The sequence below is a fragment of the Scyliorhinus torazame genome, chromosome 4 (assembly GCF_047496885.1).
Source record: "Scyliorhinus torazame isolate Kashiwa2021f chromosome 4, sScyTor2.1, whole genome shotgun sequence".
Lineage (NCBI taxonomy): Eukaryota > Metazoa > Chordata > Chondrichthyes > Carcharhiniformes > Scyliorhinidae > Scyliorhinus > Scyliorhinus torazame.
In genome coordinates, this window is record NC_092710.1 from 278,675,563 (window position 1) to 278,684,973 (window position 9,411).

Here is a 9,411-nt window from a genome sequence, read left to right on the forward strand (position 1 = left end):
GAGGTCCGTACAGTCACAAGGGACTGCCACATCTGCGCGGAATGCAAACCGCATTTTTTCAGGCCGGATGGTGCGCATCTGATTAAGACTTCCCGCCCCTTTGAACGCCTTAGTCTCGATTTCAAAGGGCCCCTCCCCTCCACCGACCGCAACACATACTTTCTTAATGTGGTGGACGAATACTCCCGCTTCCCATTCGCCATTCCCTGCTCTGACATGACCGCGGCCACAGTCATTAAAGCCCTGAACACCATCTTCACACTGTTCGGTTGCCCCGCATACGTCCACAGCGACAGGGGGTCCTCTTTCATGAGTGACGAGCTGCGCCAGTTCCTGCTCAGCAAGGGCCTAGCCTCAAGCAGGACGACCAGCTACAACCCCCGGGGGAACGGGCAAGTAGAAAGGGAGAACGGCACGGTCTGGAAGACCGTCCTACTGGCCCTACGGTCCAGGGACCTCCCAGTTTCACGGTGGCAGGAGGTCCTCCTGGACGCTCTCCACTCCATCCGGTCGCTATTATGTACGAGCACTAATCAAACGCCTCATGAGCGTCTCCTTGTCTTCCCTAGGAGGTCCTCCTCTGGAACGTCGCTGCCGACCTGGCTGGCGGCCCCAGGACCCATCTTGCTCTGAAAGCATGTGCGGGCACACAAGGCGGACCCGTTGGTCGAAAGGGGTTCACCTCCTCCACGCGAACCCGCAGTACGCTTACGTGGAGTACCCCGACGGCCGACAGGACACGGTCTCCCTGCGGGATCTGGCGCCCGCCGGCAACACACACACCCCCCCGACACCATTCACCCAACCCCCCCTTCCTGCCACCGCCGCACCCCGCGACCGCACCCTTCCCAGGAGGATCGGTTCCTCTCCCCTCAGGCCCGACCAAGAATAAAGCCCAAGCTGAAACCGTAAGGCTCCCGGAGACGACAACACCGGTACAAGCACCACCACCACCACCGGGGCCGAGGCGATCGACACGGACGACCAGACCGCCCGACCGACTCGTGGCGTCGATCTAAATCAATATATGGACTTTTCACAAGAACATTTTGCTTTTCTCCCGATACCTTCTGTAAATAGTTGAAACAGGACAAAATTGTACATACTGTATTGCCATGTGAATGTTTTCCTCCCAGGACCAGCCCTGTAAACCCTTACCACCATGCGAAGCATCACCCCCCCGGGTTCATTTTTGACAAGGGGTGAATGTGGTAGTATGTATTAGGGGTCATGTGGGACTGGAAGCCCTAATGTCATTGGCTGACAGATCCCGGGTCCTGGTTGGCCGTTGACCTCTAGCTCCGCCCTGAAGGCGGAGTATAAGAAGCCGGAGTCCTCCCCCGCAGGCCATTCTACTATCGAGCTGCGGGGGACCAGACACGCTTAATAAAGCCTCATTGACTTCACTCTATTCGTCTCACAGAGTCTTTGTGCGCTACACCGGGCAGGTGGGCCCATGATCCAGAAGCACGTGAAATCACACGAAAATATAATGGGCGCATGCCCTGATGTCATTGCGCACTCATGCGATATTTAAGTTGATAATTGCGTACGAGAGCAGGGAGCGTGCCCACCGACAATCAAGCAAGCAATTTAACCCATTAAGGAGTCATTAGAATTTTTACGTGGCCGGTCAGTTTTTATGGTTGGCAGGCAGGCCGATTGACCAGGCAGCGTGTAAATTTTAGCTTCAGCCTCAGTCAATCGCGGGATGAACGGTCTGGGCTGAAATAAAATCAAAAGCTTGTTGGGGGTCTGAGGTTTGTGTTTAAATGTGCTGCCTGGACACTCTTTTCACAAATTTTCCGTTGCTATTTATTTTTCACAGCTCCTCCGCAGAGGCTGTGCCCCCTTCGAGGAAGCTCAAGGAAGCCCTCCCTTTCCTCAATGTCTGCCTTCATCCCGCCCTCGCCGGCAGCCTTTAGTTTTCCACACAGCGTGTTTCAGGCTGGATGGTCATTAGTTGGCCAGCCAGTGTGAAATTCCGCTCCGGGGCTATGCCTTTCACATCTGCTTCCGGGCCCACCGAGTGTGGGTGTCCGACGAGTGGGAAACTCAGGCCTTAGATTTATAAATTGATTGTAAAATCTCTCCCTTGCCCTTGGATTGAGGCACACCATCTCCATGGCTCAATAAGCAGGGAAATGACACAAATTCAATGCATGAGCACCCAATCTGTATGGTAATCAAACTTTAAACACAGAGGCGTGCTGAGGGCAATTGTTAACCCACTAGAAGACACACAGGTAACTTGCCGATGAGTCTTTTATTTGCCCAGTGTCCCTTCTATTCCTAATGTTCAGCTGCCGGTGTCTCCTCATGTTGTTGTAAACCGTTGTTGTCTCTTTCTCCTCTGTATTCTTGTTTAGACAGCAGGATGCGCACGTGACAGAGCCAGTTCAGTTATCAAATTACAACTGGGCTTTTTATTTGTGTTTCTTCCCTATCTCACAGCCATCTCTTTCGGGTCATTCTGGCAGCTCTGGCTCTCTGTTTATGTTTTCTGTCTGTCTAACTGTGAAGGACTCACATTCTTATCACCATGCTTCGTCACAACTCCTATCGAGTTGGCACTTTTTCTTTTGCCAAGTCTAAAACTGGACAGACAGCAGGACAGGGGTGGATGGATTAATGCCTTAATTTCTGATTTCTGCTCTGCTTATAATGAAAACCTCTTCCAGGGGCTTGGCAACTAACGCCCCCACATCACAAGGCACGGGGCTAAGTATCAAAATCAGGTTTTTTTTTTAATGTTAAAGTTACAAATTTCAAATATATAATCCAAAAGCCCACTGACAATGACTGCATTATCTGGCTGTGCCTGAGTGGGTAACACTCGAGTTTCTGAATCAGACGGTGGTTGGTTTGAGGCCCACTCCAGTAATTTGAGCGATCAAGCCTGACACTCCAGTGCAATTGTGAGGCAGTGGCACCATTGAATGATGCTGTCTTTTGCATGAATTAAAACTTATATTTGTGCAGCACCTTCAATGTTGATAAATGTTTCAGGAGGAGCATTATAAAACAAAATTTGACACGAACCATGGATGTTGGGGCCAATGACGAAAAGCTGGTTAATGAGGTCGGTTTTAACAACAACAACCTAGGTTTATACAATGCCTCTAACATAATCATCCATCCAAAGGCACATCTCGGGAGCATTTAAAACAAAGGAGATATTAGATGATCACAAGGTTGCCCAAACACGCTTCAGTGGCCCTTTCAGTTGTGGGGCACAGGGTTCCCAAAGAGGAGGGACTTTTCTTATTCTTTCGTTTATTGCCCATCCCTAATTGTCATTAACCTGAATGTTTGCTAGCCCAGAGGACAGTTAAGCATCAAACACATTGCTGTGGTCTGGAGTCACATGTAGGCCAGACCAGGTGAGGATGGCAGATTTCTTCCCCTCAACAACAATTGATGATAATTTCATGGTCATCATTACTGAGACTTTCAATTCCAGACTTATTAATCAAATTGGAATTCCACCAGCTGCTATGGTGTGATTTGAACCCATGTCTCCAAGAGTATCAGTGTGGACCTCTCTATTACTCCAGCCCGGTCTCAGCGAAGCATAAAACTCCAGCCTGTGTTTTTGGATGATTTCACGTCAATGAGAAATAAGTGGGCCAGGAATAGAACAATGGTGAACTCCAGAGGTGACAGCATGGGAACAGGAGAAGGAGCCATAGCGAGTGATCCTCTGGACATCCTGTCAGAGGTTGCACTATTTTGAGGAAAGGCAGCGGCGATTACCTTGGTCACTTGCTCAATATCTACCCCTCTACTGACACCTAAAAATAAAATTGATTATCTGGTCATTATCACATTGCGACCTGTGGGAGTCTGCTGTACACAAATTGTTTGACACATTTGCTGCAATACAACACTGACTACAAAGTACTTCATTGGCTGCAAGGCGCTTTGGGCACCCTGAGATCATGAAAGATGCCATTTAATCTTTATTTTTCATCGAACTCAGCTGGGCGGCAAACCTCTGCTACCAGATTATAACAGGAACGGCTCACTTCTCAACCTCCCATCCTGTCTTCATTGCTGTCTCTTCAGCAGGAATAGTGATCATGTCGTACATGTCAACGACTGTGTGCTGTTCTGGGCTTTGTGGTGATTGATGGTCTTGCACCGTATGCTGCTGCGTAAGACTTTGCATCTCTTGAACCCTCACAGCCAATCAACCTGCCCTGCCCGGCTCTCGAGTGAAGCACTTCATATATATTTTAGCCACTACATGACTGAACAGGCGCAAACAGCATCAAATTTCAACTCCCAGCACTTTTGCTATTTATTTTCTTGGAAGGATTACAGGAAAGAATTATTTCACACTGACTTCTGCAGCCTATCATAGATCAAAGTTCACGGCTGCCAAATATACAACTTTCAAAACAAGATCATGATCGTTCATAAATCTCTGTTACTGGAGGATTTGATGACAAAGTTTAAAGTGCTGCAAAGGACACTGCTGCGTGTCAAATTCTTGCAACTGTCATCAAATACCCTGCCAACCATCACGGGGTGGTGGGGAGGGGGGGGGGGGGGGGGGGGGGGCTTACAGGAGCTGGCCCAGAGTTTGACTATCTCTCTCTCTTTACCACTTCAACAGATGGGCCAGTAGAAATAACACTCCATCATGTGTTTTGGAAAATGCTGCGTCTAACAAAGAAGAGGACATCTGCTCCGGGGCATCAGTGGACAAGGAGTGACAAGGACAGCTTTTGGGTGCTGCAGTAGATCAAGAAGTAGTAGTCAGTTACTCCCCTTATTTTTAAGGTGAGAGAGCTAGACATCGGCTGAAAACTTTAACCAATGTTGGGATGGTGTTCCACAGGCATGTGGAACACTGTTCAAAAGATCACATTGCCAAAGTGACGTGTTCATGACCGCTGTTCAGGTATTCAACTACAGGGGCATCACAATCAGATAATAATAATAATCACTTATTGTCACAAGCAGGCTTCAATGAAGTTATTGTGAAAAGCCCCGAGTCGCCACATTCCGGCGCCTGTTCGGGGAGGCCGGTACGGAATTGAACCCCCGCTGCTGGCCTTGTTCTGCATTACAAGTCAGCTGTTTAGCCCACTGTGCTAAACCAGCCCCATACCTAACCAGGATCTAATCCTCTCTGCATTGATATCCACACGGTCACAGACTTGAAACGTTTACTCTTTTGTTTTCACCACAAATGCTGCCAGACCTGCTCTGTTTATATATATATATAGGGCGCAATTTACCAGCCATGTGGTGCAACGTGGCCGGTAAATGCCGAGAGGTCCCACTCCCGGGATCTACCCGGTTGCCACACCTCATGAGATCTAACACGATCTCGCGAGATGTCTTGATGTGAATCCTGCCCATTGTGCGTGGGATCACCTTTTGGCGAATGGTTCCCTGAGGTAGCCGGGGCATTGGTATCTATCCCCTTCACCTTGGCGACCTCGGAGGAGTGAAATTCAATACTGGTCCCCATTTGTGAATGGCACGCGTGGGGATCTCCCAGGGGATCAGAGGCCCCCCCAGTGTTTGCCCTCTGGCCAGGGTGACAACCTGGCAGTGCCACCTGGATGCCAGTCTGGTGCTGTCAAGATGTCCAGGTGGCACTGCCAGCTGGCGGGAGCACACCAGGGTGCCAGGCTGGCACTGCTAAGGTGCAAAGCTGGCATTGTTTGCAAGGTGGTGATCAGGCCTGGAGCGGTGCTCTGTGGTGGTTTTCAGTGGGGCCCGGGGACCTCCCTACAGTGAGTTTGGTCTGGAGGGGGTTCAGGGGTCATGTCGGGGGCTTGAGAGGTTGGGACGCCATTTAAAAATGACATCCCAATCTCTTACTGCACTGCAGCAAGCGGAGCTCCTCAGTTCAGGAAATGGAGCTAAGTGTTGCCTCGGCCCTGCATATCCTGCTGAGGTTGCTGATCGACTCGAAAGGGCATTAGATAGCGAGGTGTTTATCAGTGCTGCGAGCACCAGGAAACACCTGGCTAATCTCGCACGGTGATGCACTATCAATTACGACGAGACGAGAGTAGAGAGTAATCGAGGCTCTATTAAGCAGAGATGTGTTGCCTCCTACAGCTGCTGCTGAAATGGCTGCAGCTCGGTGAGCACACACATTTATACTCCGCCTACTGGGCAGAGCCAGCAGGCAGGGATCTATCCCCGTACCTGTAGTACAGGAGCCTTACCATATTACTTCTTATATACTTCATATATACAAACAGTGGTGACTACCACATTCACCCCCTGTTATGAAAGAGTCCAGCGGGGGTGGTGGAAAACTATTTACATGTATGTGAGCATTTTTAAAGTGTACAGTTTGGGGAAAAGGTCACAAATTTAGCCGATCGGGTGCCTTGATCCTCCGTTGTGAGCAGTCCCGGTGGCGATGCAGGCGCCGGCTTGGTCGCTGGTGAATCCGGGAGCGTGTAGTCCTCATCTTCATCCCCGGGTGGAACCAATGGGAGGACGGATCGTCCTGGAGCGGGGCTGTGGTGAGGTGCATTGGGGAGAGGATGGGTAGCGCCGGGACAGTTGGAGTAGGGGGGTGGGGACCCGGCTGGTGCCAGGTCCCTGAGGGAGACTGTGTCTTGGGCGGCTGTCGGGATACGCCACGTAGGCGTACTGCGGGTTTGCATGGAGTAGCTGTACCCTCTCGACCAACGGGTCCGCCTTATGGAGCTGCACGTGCTTGCGGAGGAGAACGGATCCTGGAGCTGCCAGCCATGTTGGGAGCGTAACCCCGGAGGTGGACTTCCTAGGGAAGGCAAGGAGGCGTTCATGGGGGGTTGCATTAGTCGCAGTGCAAAGTAGCGAGGCAGCGCAGAGGTTGGGGAGGACATAGAGCTGGAAGTTGCTGAACTCTACGCCCTGGATAGTGAGGGTGGCGATGCAATACCCCCGGATCACCATGGAGTGGGATCCGGAGGCCAGGGAGATTCGTTGGGTAATGGGGTGAACCGCGAGGGAGCAGCGCCTTACCGTATCGGGGTGGATGAAGCTCTCCGTGCTCCCGGAATCGAGAAGGCAAGGTGTCTTGTGGCCATCGACCGTCACCGTTGTTGTCGCGGTTGCGAGGTTGTGTGGCCGGGACTGGTCGAGCGTGATGGAGGCGAGCTGCGGCTGGTGTTGGTGGGCCCCGGGTTGGTCGGCGGCGGTTGCGGGCGATGAGCGGCCCAATGAGGTGCCCGACGAGCAGGGGTCCTGAGGCAATGTCCAAAATGGCACTGAAGATGGTGGCGCCCATGGCGGGCGGCGTTAAAGATGGCGGCGCCCACCGGCCGCACGAGGTCTGATGGGGGAAGATGGCGGCGCCCACGGGCCACACATGTTCTGATGCGAGGAAGATGGAAGTGCCCACAGGCCGCACGTGTGTTGCGGGGACGAAAATGGCGGCACCCACGGGTCGCACGTGGGGGGTGCAGGAACAATGGGGCTGGTTACAGCGGCAATCCTTTCTTCCCGCAGGCCTTGCAGATTGCGCTCCGCGCCGGGCAGCACTGCTGAGGGTGCTTTGTCTGCCCGCAGAAATAGCATTTGGGGCCCCCGGGGTTGGTTGGCTGCCGCGCGGCACAGGCTTGGGGTTGGCTGGGGGGCGGTCACTGGTGGGGTCCACGATGTCCAGGAGGGGGGCGCCGTGCGGTCGGGAGCATACGCTTGTACATTACGGGAGGCTACCGTTAGTGAGGTCGCGAGTTTCTTGATCGCCGCAAGGTCGAGCGTACCCCCTTCTAAGAGGCACTGGCGGATGTACGCCAACCCTATGCCCGTAACGAAAGCGTCCCTGATTAGGAGTTCAGTATGTTCAATGGCTGAAACTGCCTGGCAATCGCAGTTCCTCACCAGGGCGTGCAGGGCACGCCAGAAATCTTCCAATGACTCACCGGGGAGTTGTTGCCGCATGGGCAGGAGGTGCCTGGCGTAGAGTTTGTTGATCGGCCGGGTGTAGTTCTCTTTCAGAAGCGCCATGGCCTCAGTGTATTTGGACGCATCCCAGATAAGGGGACAAATATCGGAGCTCACCCGTGTTTACAGGATCTGTAGTTTCTGTGCTTCTGAGGGTTGTTCTGTCGCTGATCCGATGTAGTCTTCAAAGCAAGATAGCGAGCGGTCAAAGGCCGACGTGGTGTTGTCTGCTTGAGGGTGCAGCTGCAGGCGATCTGGCTTGATACGGAGATCCATCGCTGTAAAATCTCTGCTTAATAAATTGATGCACTATCAATTACGACAAGACGAGAGTAGAGAGTAATCGAGGCTTTATTAAGCAGAGATGTGTAGCCTCCTACAGCTGCTGCCGAAATGGCTGCAGCTCGGTGAGCACACACATTTATACTCCGCCTACTGGGCGGAGCTAGCAGGCAGGGATCTACCCCCGTACCTGTAGTACAGGGGGCTTACCATATTACTTCTCATATATGTCATATATACAAACAGTGGTGACTACCACACACTCTGTCCCCATTTGGGTAAATCGTGCCCTTAATATGCTTAAAAAAACACAGAAACTAGGAGCAGGAATAGGCCATTCATCCCTTCGAACCTGCTCGGATATTCAATACAATCATGGCTGATCCTCTATTTCAATATAATATTCCTGCTTTCTCCCCATACGCTGTGATGCCATCAAAATCTAAAAGAAACTGTGGCCGTGATTCAATGAAAAGTTTCTAAGTGTCTTTTGTGGTGGGTTTTGTTGGGAGTTTCCCCACCGCTATCTAACCACAATTAGTCAGTTTTTTGGGTCCTGGGCAGTTTCTAACCCACCATTTTAGCCCACACTTAGGGCGCGATTGTACAGCCACATCGCGCTTGAACAAGAACGTAACGCGGCGTTAAATTGCTGGAGAGGCCAAAATCGAGAACTGTGAGGGGTGCCGATCGGTTTGTGATCTAGCTGGCCCGCTCCAGTGGGCGTAACCAGGATCGCACCGTGGCATGGTGAGAAACCAATAATCACCATTTAAAGCCAATCTCCATACAATTAACAGGAATGACCCCCTATCCAGTGGCCTTGCGTAATATAACCCCCTCCCCAGCAAGTGGTCATGCAACCGCCGATTAGTACATCTTTATAAAAATGTGAAGCTGGCGGAATGGATGCTGTGGGGATCCGAGTCGGTGAGTGGCCATCTTTACTCACAGGCAATGAGCCCGCGGACACTGGGATTGCTGCCCTAGAGCTCAATGGAGGGGTAGTGGGTGTAATAATATACACCAGTATATTATGGTGCAGACACACACACACACACACACTGATGGACTTGCAGTCGGACCAATCAACATACACAACACCGCAGCCAATCACCAGTGAGAGCACACGCACTATAAAGACAGGGGACAGGAGAGTTCCCGCTCATTCTAGTAGCAGCCAGCTCGGAGCACAGAGCTCACAGCCTGCAACACAGA